The following is a 13004-nucleotide window of genomic DNA, read 5'->3' as shown; positions in this document are numbered from 1 at the left end:
TAACCCCCCCCACACACCCCTCACCAAAAAAAATTGGGTGGGTGATGGGGGGGGGGTAGGTTTTTGGGTTGTGGTGGGTGTTTAAGTGTTTTTTTTTCTTTTTTTTTGTAGTTTGTTTTCTTTAGAAGCCTTTAAGGAGCCTTTGTATTTGATCCTAATCCTTATTATTGTTATTATGTTATAAACCAGACATTTTAGGCCCAACCTATTACTTATGGGCTTTAGGGTTTATAGTTATGTTTATCTATATATTGTAATGTTGAATAGAATGAAGAGAAGATAATTCAGTTTATCTCTATTTCTCTTTGGTTTTTATCACGTTATCTGCACGAGGCTCCAACCAACCGAGACTTATCGGAAATCTGAAATCAATCACAAAGAATTTTGTAGCCGTTTCCCGTTGCCGGCCACAACACATATTCATCAGACTCTGTTTCTGTTTTGTGATTCCAAACATTTTCGATTCATCAAATCCGGGTACACTATCTATTTTTCTCCAATTGTTTCTTTTGAACTTTAGAACAAATTAGGACTGCCCTATTGTTGTGTATTAGGACAGAAACGAAATCAATAATCACGAAATCGAAAATATCAATGAATCGTAACAACTCGAAAAACTCTAAACTGAGATAAGGTTGTGCCATTAATATACAATATAGTCTAAGATGTGATGTGGTCGGAAGATAAAACAAACCTGGAATGAATCAAAGCATCACCACCGACAACGGATTGTATTGAGATCGTTGTATCGATGAAGCATATAAGAGAATGCACCGTTTGAGGAATTTGATATGGGGTTTTGCGTTCGTTCAAAAAAAAAAAAAAAAACGCATGTAGGGTTGTATTAAGAACATGACGATTGGAATTTTACATAGAGGCCCCTCTACTCTCTTTCAAGTTGCAATACAACCACAAAGTTAATTTGTACCATATTTACGTAAAGGTCCTTCCAATATCTATCATAACATAATATGTTCCCACACTTCTCTGAGAACATGATTTTTTTTTAATACACTAGCTCCTTACATTCCTATCATGAGTCACTAGCTCTCGTAGTTAAATTAGTAGATGCTTAATTAATTTTAGTTAGTTCCCAAGCTTGTCGAGACGTTAAGTGTACCTTAGGCGGAAATTTTGGGCGTTACAAGTCTACCCCCTTAAAAGAGGATTCGTCCTCGAATCCCGTTGGTAAATATGTTGATCTCAAAGTATAGTAACTCTAGATATACAACTTCTAAAATATTCAATAGAATCTCTATTGTTTTCTTTTCCCTCATGAGATCATGAAAGATTTAGAAGATGAAAATATACAGCTGTATCCCATTGCAGATTGAGATAATTTAAAGGACAGAGGTCTTATTTTTTTTACACCCACCACGTGGGTTGATCAGAAAAAGCAATTCCACATCAAATTAAGTAATAAAATATATATTGTTTTATGGTGAAAAAAATATTTTATAATTGTTAAAAATTTTAAACACTCAATGAGTCGTCCAACAATTACTTAATATTTTTAAATCCTTTTTCTTATTATATAACAATGCCCAACATATAGAACCCGAAGTTCTACCTATAGAGAACCTGAAGTTCTCCTACAATGAATATATTTTATATTTCGGCTCAATTTAATCCTTGATTTTTTCATTTGTGGATAAAACGTCGAATTTATCAAAGCTTGAATTCACCGCACTTGACATCTCGGGTAACAACTACCTCCCATGGACTCTTGATACTAAAATTCATTTGACAGCAAATAATTTGGGGGAGACAATTATTGATGATAATCAAACTTCATCATCAAGATAAAGCGAAAGTTATGATATTTTTCCGCCATCATCTTCACGAAGATCTAAAGCGGGAATATCTAATTGTTGAGGACCCTCTTGAATTATGGACAAACATCAAAGAACGTTTTGACCACCAGATGATTTATTCTTGTTTGCTCGTGGTGATCCAAACTCAGCTGCTGTTATTCCGGAGTCCTTGAACTTATTTAAGAACATGTCGGGGTTGGTTCCTAGCATGAATAAGAGCAAGGCTTTTTTTGGTGGGGTTCCGAATTATGTTAAAGACCAGATTCGTAGTTTAATGCAGTTCGAGGAAGGCATTCTCCCGGTTCGTTATCTTGGAGTTCCTTTAATTTCTACAAGATTGATATACAATGATTGTAAGAAGCTTGTAGAAAATATGGAATCACGAATCACTGATTGGAAAGCTAAAAGTCTGTCGTTTGCTGGTAGACTCCAATTAATCAGATCAGTGTTATCTTCAATGCATGTCTATTGGGCTTCGGTGTTTATTTTACCAAAACGAATCATCTATGACCTTGAAGATAGGATGCGAAGATTTCTTTGGGCTCAAGGAAACAATATTAAGGGTAAAGCTAAGGTGAAATGGAGCCGCTTGTGTTTGCCTAAGAAAGAAGGTGGCTTGGGTATTCAGAGAGTTTATGATATGAACAATGCTCTCATGGTAGCTCACATTTGGAGTCTTCTTATGAATAGGGAATCCTTATGGGTAAAATGGATTCATAGTTATCGTATTCGGGATAGAAGTTTCTGGGATGTGCCTCTTCCAAATAATGTGACTTGGACCTGGAGGAAGATGCTCCAACTTCGATCAATTATTCGACATCACATATGGATTAAACTGGGTAGTGGTACTAATACGCTAGTATGGTTCGACATATGGGATAATTTGTGTCCTTTGAACTTATTTATCACTCCTCAAATGATATCAAATGTGGGATTCAATATGCTTTCTACGGTTGCGGATATGTTTCAGAATGGAGGTTGGGCATGGCTGAACACTTAGGTAAACCGTTTCCCAGCCTTGCAGAATGTTCCTAATGTAGTGTTAAACTCGGATGCTCAAGATAGGATTGTTTGGAGATCTAGAGAGGGTACCGATATGGAGTATAGTACTTATGTCGTTTGGGATGATCTTCGCCAAATGCAGGATCAGGCTCCTTGGGCTCACATAGTGTGGTTCCCTCAAGCAATCCCACGTCATTCGTTTCTAATGTGGCTTCTTGTTTGCAAGAAACTTAAAACTCAGGATATGATGTGCAGATGGCGATTGACGGGTAATTCAAATTACAACCTCACGTGTTGTTCTTTATGTACGTCGGGGCCTGATTCTCATGATCACCTCTTCTTTGAATGCGAATTTGCATCTCAGATTTGGTATGGGGTTTGAGAAAAAGTTGGTATGGGAACTATCGAAAAGACATGGGAGGAGATTTTTGATCATTTGTTGCAGCATGCTGATTCCAAACGGGCTACTTATATCATTGGTAAGTTACTGGTCGGGGCGACTGTGACAACCCTCACATTTACAGGTATGCGTACAATTAATTAATACTTAAATTTGTGCTTAATGACTGTGCTTGATTACAACTGTGATTAAACTGCTTTCTGTTTTTTGTTACATACATACATATGCATCATATTTCATACTGTCACTCCGTATATTACACACAAACTTTAGTGACAAACTTGATGCACAAAGCACAGTTAGCACACTGATCGGATAACCCAGAGGCATGCTGACAATGCCAGCACCAAGACAGGCAATGTTTTTGAGGCCAGTATGAGCCAGAAATAGAATACTACACTAGTAGGGAGTGTAGGGAAGTGAGGACCATAAAACTGCGTCTCTAGATGATACTACAGTGCTGGGAAGTGCCTAAAACACACTTTAAATGCAGAATTTTGCACTCATTAATGAAATTTAGCATTTTAAAATACTAGTAAAGAGCAAAAATATGTAAGAATGGTCCTGTATACTTTCCTAAGTGCCAGGGACTAATTGTGTTGCAAAAATATATATAAAAGTCACTTTAAGGAATAATTAAACACTTTAACGGGACAGTATCTAACTGGATAACCGGACATTACCCGGAACACTAAATTTTTGCCAGACACATTGTTTCACTATTTCTTGGCTTGTCGTGATCCCCGAACACCCTAACACCCACTAAATTCTCTAGCAAACATCATATGTAATCATACACTTGAAAACTAACTATCCATTTCACTTTAGTTACAAAATGTTACCCTTACCCCCCCCTCTCTTTAGCCGAAATCGGTCCCAAGTGGACTCACCATATCATCTTCACCATGCTTCATATCATCCTACAAGATTTCATCCTAATTTTATATTAGATGGTAGCTTCTTGGAGTGGATAAAATATGATAAGACATTCTATAAGTATGGTGCAAGATCACAACCATCTCTACTCATCATTCACTCCCTCACATCGCTCTCTTCCTCTCTCTTTCTAGGCTCCACCCAAACCGCCACCATCACCACTATACAACCACCATCATCCTCCATTTTCAAGTCACATTCAAGCTTAAAGGTTGATACAAGAAGGCTTGCTACTTGTGGAGCATCAAGGGAGCCTTGTTTCTTGCTTGTTCCTCATCTTTTTCTCATCATCTTCATCGCTAGTTTCTACCCTAGCCTTGTGCTAGTAGTAAGTTACTTGTACACCCTTGTTCATCTTGTTGTTGTGATCACAAGTTGTAGTATGTTTATTATGTTTAAATCACAAGAAACAAGAACACTAAAAAGATTAAACATGAGGTTCTACATAAAAGAAGGAAGTAAAAAGTTACTAGTATGATGTTGTAGTAAGAATATTGTTAATTTTATGTTGATTTATGATTATGTAATTTTGAGCACCATGTGAATCTTGTTAAATGAGATGTAGAAGTAGGACTTAACAAGAACAAAGAGTGGTTATGTAATACATAAATAACCACCTTCTAGTTTGATCATGAACTTGAATAAAAATAATTTTCTTAAAATATAAATGGACAAGTTGATAGATGATCATGTTAATCCAAGTTTTACAAAAGGTTTTGTAAACAAACCAAGTTCAAGAACCGATCTCTAAAAGCTTATGACTTTTACATACTCTTACATAATTTTTGTAAGTAAAATAAGTGTAAAAAGCTTTTACTTACAAGAAGAGTTCAAGAGTTGAATTTTTGTAAAATTACTTACAAGTTGTAAACACTAAATTATTTTAAGAGAATGATTTTTAAAGAAATAAATACGTTTCGGAAGGTAACTAGGTCCACTAAGAGTCTTACCAAGTTACTACGCGTTTTCGAAATATATCAAGTTCATGACTAGAATAAAACACATATATTTTTGCTCTTGGTAAAGTAAGAATTGATTACTGATGATTGTTGATTGATTTCGAAAAGAAAATGATATGCTTAAAAGCATGGACACCTCCGTTTTTAGGGAAAACTCTGGCGAAATTTTCTAAAACTCTCAAGACTTAGAAAATATTTTTCTAACAAGTATTTACAAATATATTTTTAACTTTATTTTCGAAATAAACTTCGCCATGATTTTTATTATAAAAATTACCAAATACCGGAGGTTAATTTTCGTAAATAAAATCTGATAAATATATATTTAGAATATATATTTCATACTAAAACTCTTGTGTGACTATTTGTTTATTTTGAGAACTAGTTATATTATTTTTAGGGTAAAATAATATAACTTATGTACACCATGAAATTACGACTCCAAAATAATACTCAAAACCCTCACGAAATAAATATTTAAGTTACGCAGTTGTTAAAGCAATACGAAACGCTAAAACGTGACTTACGTAGTATTTTGGAAAAATACTCTTATACGTATATTTTTGGTAGAATATTATTTTGGAAAATTTATGAGATAAAATATAATATTTTTGGGAAAAATATATATATATTTTGAATTAAGATGTTTTAAGACAAGTAATTTGAATATATTTTTCTAAGTGGGACTTAAAATATATTTTTCGGAATTACAAGTGTGCATGTATGAATACCCCCATCCTTGGGAAGGAAATACACATATAAAATAATTAAGAAGTGTGAATATGAAATAGTTGCCTAACTATTCTTCCTAAAAACACTAAACCCTAAGCCAAGGCATGGCCCAATTGTCTAATAGACATTAGTACGTGTAGGTCGTCACGCAGCAGATCGAGTTTGAGATTGACATTACAGGATACGCACTTCTGTGAGTTCATGTCCCCCTTTTCTCTTTACTGTTTTCAGTTTTATACTTCGGGGGTGAAATACATGCGACAAATATTACAAACATTTATTTACATGGTATGGTTAGCGTAGGGAGGGTTTTTACTACTAGATCATGTGAGGGGTGGGTACAACACTTAAGGCCATTAATCCTCGTTGTTAGGACCAAGGGACACAAGAGTGATAGATCTATTTGGGTGTAGCGAGCCCACACCCGTGAGGCCGGGGCGGCCCATAGAGGTGACTGTGTCTTCCAGCCGAAGCCCGGTAACAAATTTGCTAGGTTTGAGTTTTCCTGCACCTTCTCACACATACCAGTGGCTTTGCAACCCATTGGTGATCTCTTTTTCCTTATTGCTACATACCAGGGACTTTTATTCATACATGAAAGGTTTATACATACTCACTTTTACATGAACTCGCTCAACTTTTGTTGATTTTTCAAACTACATGTATTTCAGGAAATTAGTGGATCCGGCAAGGTATGCCATCACGTCAAGCTGCGTAGGGAATAATGATGTCATCCAGGTTTAGGAGGCGTGACCCTTGCCTGGACGGGTTACAAGTCTTAAACCGTATTTCTAGTCAAGTCTTTTGTCGTGTCGTATGAACGTGTTTTTAATTATGTCATGATTGTATTTTGTTTCATGTGTCGACTTTTAAAACAATGTTGTCGTGGTAACTTTTAAAACTTTATGAATGGATGACTATCATGTGTTTTAATTCATATAGCATTGTTATGATTATTGCTATGGTATTAAGAAGTCACACCAAATAAACCCACGCTTCCGCAAAAGCCAGGGTGTGACAGCTTGGTATCAGAGCTTCGATCATAGCGAACTAGGATTCTTTCTCGAGTCTAGACTATGATCACTAGGGCTCTCATGAAAACATTTTTACATTGCATACACTAAAACGTCCAGATCCAGGATACAAAACATTTTTACAAATAAAAGGCATAAATACACTTTTTCAAAATGTATGGTTCAGTCTTAGAGACTGAGGGAGTTTAGCCTTAGAGGCTGGGAAGGTTCAGCCTTAGAGGCTGGGGAGGTTCAGTCTTAGAGACTGAAGGGTTCAATCTTAGAGATTGGGGGAGGTTTAGTCTTATAGACTGGGAGGATGGTCTTAGAGACCAGGGAGTTAGTCTGAGAGGCTACGGAGTTCAGTCTGAGAGACTGGGAGGGTAGTCTAGGGAGACTAGGAGACTTACTTGTTTGCATTATTGTGACTTACATGTTTATTTGATTTCATGTTGATATTTGTGCATACGTGTGGTTGTGTTACAGACACCATGCCATCATCTTCAGACACAGGAGTATCAGACACCGTGGACCCCATGGCGGTTGTGTCAGACGATGAGGTGCCATCCGAGGGAGATGTTTACACATCAGACACCACGAGCACGGACGACGATGATTTCTATCCGTTCGCTCTGCCTGACATCGGAGTTGAGGTACAGCCTGCTGATGGCATTCCTGTTGGGGATTTACCTCTTGCGGTGATCCCTGCTCCCGTTCCGCTTGCTGCTTTCACAGTGGTGGATGTGCCACTCGATGTCGTATCTGATGACGACATTGATCTGTTCGAGGAGGATCCCCCGATTGATGCTGACGTTATCCTTCCTATTGCTGAGGCCCCTGTAGAGGAGCTTCCTGTTGGTTCACCTGTCCCGGACTCATTGGAGTCTGTGGCATCTGCATCTTTGCACGACCAGAGAATGCAGCATCACTCTTCTGACGCCGACCCCGACATGGCGATGTCATCTGCACCTGGTCCATCACACGAGATCGAGTTTGACCATGAGGTCGATGAGGATTTTGATCCAGTTTTCCCCCTGACTTCGATCCTAACCAGGAGATCAAGTTTATTCATATGGACCAGCCCTTAGAGGTGCCCGTAGCTCCCATTGATCCGTTGTTTGACATCCCTGCTGATTTTGACATGGACCTTGTTGACCCGGAGCCTGTCATGGCCCCAGAGCCTGTTGTTGCTCCTGATCCTACAATTGATGATGCACCAGCTCTTGCACCACCCATTGCTGACCTACCCATTGTTGCTCCACCAGTGGTGGACGACCCTATTGTTGATGTACCATTACCTGATCCCGTGCCGGCATTGCTTGACCGTGCACCTTTCGTCGCACACATAGATCCTCGTTATGTCGACACCCGCAACGGGTGGATCGAGGACGATGACGATTACCCACCGTTTGTGCTACCTGCCACTCCTTCCGTATCACCTGTTTCTGCACCCACTGATATTCCATTGTTTCCCCCACTCTCCACTGATATTCATCGCACTGATCTTCCCATCACATTTATCCAGGACATACCGCCACCTCGTCCTGGAGAGGGGTCATCGAGGCAGCCGCCTGTTTCTGTTCCACCCGTACTATCATCATCATTTCCGTTCACGTCCCAGTTTTCTCATGTTGCACCACCTACTGCACCATCTTTCATACCATCGAGCGAGCCATTTCTGTGGACTACGCCCCCTGTTATGCCATTATCTGACCCGTACCACCCGTTTCACGTGGGGTACATGATAGAGGACATACTCACATCTCTCCAGCTACAGCAGGACGCTCTTAGTCGATGCATCCAGGAGCTAGAGAGGACACCACATCCTCCATGTCATTGTCAGATCCCATTTGCAGCACTACACACTCCTCGTCCGCTTTCCCCTGATTCAGACGTTCGTTTCTTGACATCTGAGCAGCAGATTGCATATTTGCTGCGCTCTGTCGTGCCTTAGAGGAGGATTGGTTGCACATGCGTCGCTTGCTTTTCTCTCGTTTTCCTCCTCCTCCGCCATCAGCATAGGCATTTTGGTTTGTTGCAGGTAGTACCATTTTTGGTGAGAAGACCGCGATTGTGCCGACTATACAGTATCTTGAAGACCGCATTTTGACGTCATGACCTTGATATTTAGTTTTTGGTTGTTGTAGATGACTAGATAGTTCAGACAAGGGCGATGTGGCCCTTAGTCACTTTTGATGTACAATACAGTTATAAAACTTGTAAACATTGTATTGTGGTCTTGATTTTATGATAGCTCAATCGCAGTATTCTCATTATATGTGTTGCTGGATTATTTGTTTTAATTTTATAACATGAGATGTGCTTGATGAATGTTATTACGTACGCATACTATTTACTTACTATGACCTGACCAATATGATCACACTTTTAGAAGATGCCTCCACGCATGAACATACACATGCCTACTAATGAGGCGGAACTCCAAGGGATAATTGCCGCAGCTATCGCGCAATACGCGGTCTCTCAAGCAGAGACAAGCAGGAACACTTCGAACAACAACAACAACAACGACAATAACAATCCACCCAATGGTAATGTTAAGATGCTTGAGACACATTAAGATACATTTGGATATTTCTAGCACGTCTGCTAATACCATTTGTAAATTCTAACATATGTGCAGGGTGCACCTACAAGTAGTTCCTCGACTGTAAGCCCGTGAATTTCGACGGCACAGGAGGTGCTGTTGCATTTGTCAGGTGGGCTGAAAAGACAGATTCTGTCCTTAGGATGAGCAAGTGTGCTCCTGAGCAACAAGTGACCTACATCTCAGGGCTGTTTCTGGATGGAGCCCTATCGTGGTGGAATCTGCAAGTGCAAACTTTAGGAGAAGCGACAGCTTATGCGTTAACCTGGAATGAGCTGAAGGAGCTCATGAGAAGGAAGTATTGCTCGCGTGCTGAAATACAGAAGCTAGAGACTGAGTTCTGGCACCTAAGGATGGAAGGTCCCAAGATTGCAGAATATGTTCAAAGGTTTCACGATTCATCCCATGTAGTGCCGTACATGGTCATGCCCGAGTTTAAACGTGTTGAGCGTTTCATCTGGGGATTGGCCCCTCAGATCATGAGCATTGTTACCACGTCCAGGCCTGCAACGATTACTGAAGCCATTGACCTCAGTGTGGCACTTACTGAGGAAGCTATTAGATTGAACAAGTTTTCAAATTCTGAACCGAAGAAGAAAGAGACTCATGTGGAGTCATCTGGCGAAAACAAGCGGAAATTTTCTAACTTCAAACAAGGTACCAGTAATGTGAACAAGAAGAGTGAGTCGAGCGCACCGGCCAGAGCCACAGCCGGTGTCGAAAACAAAGGAAAGGGTTACATGGGCACTCTGCCCAAGTGTGATACGTGCCAGCACCATCATTCTGGTCAGTGCAGACTGAGGAAATGCGAGTCATGTGGAAAGAACGGCCACACGAAGGATACGTGTTGGGCCGGAACTGGTGCTGGACGTGTTGGTAATCGAGGTAATGATAATGGTAATGGAAACCGGTGTGACACCTGTGTCAATTCAACCATCAAGCAAATACTAAACCAATGAAATATTGTATTTCATGCTTGGGATTTGTATAAATATGTGTATCGTTTGCACATATCAATTCTTGTTCGATTTCAAGCTTTAAATCACTTTCTGGAAGGTTATACGCGCACGGATGCGTAAATATAACCAGTTTAATGCAACGAACACTCCGGAATAGTGAAATAGGCTTAACATACCTTAAATTACCTTTATATAACTTAGAAATAAGTTTTGGAAGGTTTGGTGTGGTGAAATCAAGTTTATTCGCTTACAGGGACTAAATTCGACAAACTGCGAAAGTATGCCGAATTGTACTGTATCGAACATTCCGGAACTTGATCATAAGTTAAATATGCCCTAAATATCCTTTACATAGCTTAGAAATAGGCTTTGAGGTGTTTGGTGCGCAAAAATAAACTTTTGGTCATTCAGGGACTAAAAGCATCAAAAAGTGCATAAGTTTGCATTTTCGCGCATATCTTACGTTCTGAATACATCCGGACATCCAAAAATTTATGTAATCATTAAAATATTTTATTTTAGTGATTGGCATGATAAAATTCCATTTGTCGCTTAATTTGGATCGCTTTTGCGTCCGTTACAACTTCCATCGTAATTTACCGAACAACGCAACCGTACGACCAAACGAGCCAACATCCGAGATATTTTTGAGCACATTTCAAGTTCGCTATACATTAACTTCATTTTAGAGCTTTGAAATGGGGTTAATGAGGTTTAAACGTGTCAAAAATGCATCAAAAACCAAGTTTGTGGCTTCAGGGACTAAAACTGCCATTTTTGAAACTTGCTGACCTGCACAAGGCTTACGGACCGTAAGCACTAACCCATACGGTCCGTAAGGACCTCCCAGACCAGCAAAAATGCAGAAACATTGAATCTGGCCTTTCCCACCTATTCCCATGGTTTTCAACCCCTGATTTGCACTCTATGGGCTGGTTTGTGTGATGAACAAGTCCCCCAATCATTCCCCAACAAGTGTATGGCTAAGATCTTTCCCTCCTTACCAAGAAATGATCTTAACGGTTTTACGAAAACTATATAAGGCCATGCTCTTCATTCATTTTCCTCACATTTGGTCTGAGATTTCTCTAAGTGGTTGTGATTATTCACTACCTACCTTAGAATACTTAGAACCAAATCTATTTGGACCCTTTGTAAGTCCTCTTTCGTTCTTTTATCGCTTTCTAGCTTAAAAGTCAAACTCTGTTTGACTTTCAGCTTTGACTAGTCCATGTTCAACGCGAAGTTTGTTTGAACTTCATAACGTGAGCGTAATCACGATGGTTATAGTCCCTAGTGACTATACCTACTGATTACCACGTTATCTAGGTATAGTGACGAGACGTAGTTTCGAACAAAATGCGTATTCTTGCGTATTTTGTAACCAAACTACTTTTAGGTATCAAAACCGTTTATTTTGATATCAAACCTGTTTTCTAAATTCGTTAAACATGTTTTAACATGTTTAGCTCGTCACTTTAGGTTTAGTGCTTATATAGGGTCGTAAGGTAAGCGATCTAATCAATCGCTTATACTTCGAACCCGACCCATTTGGTCGATCTTTAGGATCCGACCAAACACATTAGGTGACCATAGTTGTATAGGGAATAACCTTTCGAGGTTATACCTTATGGTCACTTCGTTTAAGTAGTTGTATGGTAGGTAGTTGTTCAAGACTTCTAAGCATTCTCAAGTGAGTACATAGTCCCCTCTTTTACTGTTACGTTTTGGGGTGAAGCATGTGTACCTATCTGTTATTTTCATGATTTCAATGTATAATTGATTATACATGTTAATACTTATCTTTTGACAAACTAAATGATTATTTATGGTTTAAACGCTGATTTTTCAAAGATTATAAAATAAATTGTTGGAATAGTACTTATTTTTGTTCACCAGACCGGTTGGTAGTATGATATAGCGCTATAGGATTGGACACCCATTCCTGTTGCCATGGAATGTCTGAAACCAATTTATTTTTCCATCCAAATAGGGATTGCCTTTGTGGTATCCCTATAGTCTCAAAGGTGTAGTTTGATGCACTAAGTCTGAATGAATTCTTAAATCATACTTTTATTGTATATTTTGATATACTCCCAAAAGTATAGTTTGATATACTCTCATGTGTGGTATTGTACAAAACCAACATATATTTTGTTAATAACCAAAACATAATTTAATATGTTATTTATCAAATCCAAAGCATATTTTGATATGTAATTTACGAAACCAAAACATAGTTAAATATGTTATTTATCAAATCCAAAGCATATTTTGATATGTTATTTATGAAACCAAAACATAGTTTAATATGTTATTTATAAATCCAAAGTATACTTTTGATATACTACTGAAAACTATTATTTTGACAACTAAAGTATATTTAATATACTATCTGTTTGACTATTTTGGAACTAAAATATATTTTAATATATTACTTATTCGACTTTCTTAAATCCAAGGTATATTTTCAAATATACTATGAACCTTTTTATCAAAATATTGTTTTCCAACAATATATATATACATATATACAAACTCATTTTTACCTAATTATTTATTTATTTATACATCTTCTTTT

This window comes from Helianthus annuus, chromosome 7 (assembly GCF_002127325.2).
Source record: "Helianthus annuus cultivar XRQ/B chromosome 7, HanXRQr2.0-SUNRISE, whole genome shotgun sequence".
Taxonomy (NCBI): Eukaryota; Viridiplantae; Streptophyta; class Magnoliopsida; order Asterales; family Asteraceae; genus Helianthus; species Helianthus annuus.
Note: the sequence above shows the minus strand (reverse complement) of the source record.